At 41.7% G+C, this 1,585-nt stretch overlaps 1 pseudogene; it reads right to left on the bottom strand.

The window, feature by feature from the left end:
• Nucleotides 1-429: 429 nt before the first annotated feature.
• LOC111758900 (small nucleolar RNA SNORA24) lies at nucleotides 430-519 on the bottom strand (annotated as a pseudogene).
• Nucleotides 520-1,585: the final 1,066 nt, after the last annotated feature.

The raw sequence follows: 1,585 nt of genomic DNA, 5'->3' as shown, positions 1-1,585 counted from the left end.
TTACAATAACCAGTGTGATTTTTTAAAATAAATTAATTTTACCTTGCTTTTCACTTACACTCTTCAGTGGCTTTCCATTGCTCTTTGTTGCTTATAATATTGTTTTTCCCCCCAATCCTAACAACAAAGCACCCATTTTATTCACTGCTTAAACACTACGCTCTATTTAACAATTGGTATTTAGGCCTAATTAAAAATATAGCCCTGGTAGTTCTTGGAACATTATTCCCAACACAAAACAAAGTTGAGTTTGATGATCCACTGCAAGATGCTGAATAAGACTTCACCTCTATCACTTTGGATTTCTTGAACTCTTATCATATTTTCCATCATGAGTTGGAAGCATTTGTCTAGCTTCCCAAAAACATTGAAAAATAGTCAGAAAAATTTGCCCAATAACTCAGAGCATTCCCAGTTTTTGACAGTGAAGAATGGTACTTGTGCAAGTCAGAATCTGATACCGATTAACTGGTAGCAGGTTTGCCAATAAATAAGAATTTGCCCTTCCTTGGCTAGGAAGAGAATAATGTTGTTTTGTTAACGTCTTTGTCCACCCCACATCTTTCCCACTTCTCTTCCTCTATAGCCGGTACTCCTTTTCCTTGGGGAAACTCCTTCCATGGTCCCGGGGTTGTCAGTCATGGTGACTTTCTCCCCCTTTCTTCCCCCTCTATCCCCTCCCTAGCTACAGAGATAGCAACAGGCCCCAGGTGAGGCTGGTCATTTTACCGTATCCTTCTGGACATCGTCAGCGGTCCTGTGGGTGGGCGTGTAAGCCAGGCAGTGGAAATCAGAGTCTTTCCCTTACTTATTTATTTTTTCCAAATTGGAGGTAGAAGGGTAGCTGTCTGCTCCTTTTGGATCACAAGTTAAAAGGCCCATGCAGAAGAGGTGCATAGACAAGCAGAGATCATTAAACAGTGGAAGAGATAGTATTCCTGATGCTGTTTAAGCTCCTGGATCCAGTCATACCTGGAGCTTTAATGTTGCGCTTCCCAGCTCTATGAATCAAATATATTGCCTTTGTGTTTAAGCTAGTTTGTATTAGATTTTTGTCACATGTGACAATATGAGACTTGTCTCATGTAGGACCAAATCCTTAACATGGCATTCAAAAGCCCTATGTGCCTATTTCTCTGCTCCCATCTCACAGCCCTCTTTTGCTCTCCCTATAAGGTCCATCAGTACAGAAATTCTTTCATTTCCTCAAATGGGCCAGGCTCCTTCCTGCCTCAGGGCTTTCATCCATGTTGTTCTCCTAAACCACTTTGCCTGGCTAATTCTTACACATCCCTTAGATTCTGCATATAGGTCATGCCCTTGGGGACACCTTCTCTGACTATCTCACTGGGCAGGGCCCTGCATCTCCCTCCCTGTCATATACTCTTTTGGCACCCTGTGCTTTTCCTTCAAAGCACTCATCACAGTTACAATAAATCACTTCTACAATTCCTTTTTTTACAGTCCATCTTCTCCACTGAACTATAAGCTCCATTTTTCTTGATCATCTTTGTGGACCCAGGGCCTAGTACAGTGCTCAGTACAACATAGGTGCTCAGTAAATATCTGCCAAATGAAAAAGAAA

Source organism: Dasypus novemcinctus, chromosome 9, assembly GCF_030445035.2.
Source record: "Dasypus novemcinctus isolate mDasNov1 chromosome 9, mDasNov1.1.hap2, whole genome shotgun sequence".
Taxonomy (NCBI): Eukaryota; Metazoa; Chordata; class Mammalia; order Cingulata; family Dasypodidae; genus Dasypus; species Dasypus novemcinctus.
The sequence above is the reverse complement of the archived record's forward strand: the minus strand, read 5'-3'. Positions and strand labels throughout refer to the sequence as shown.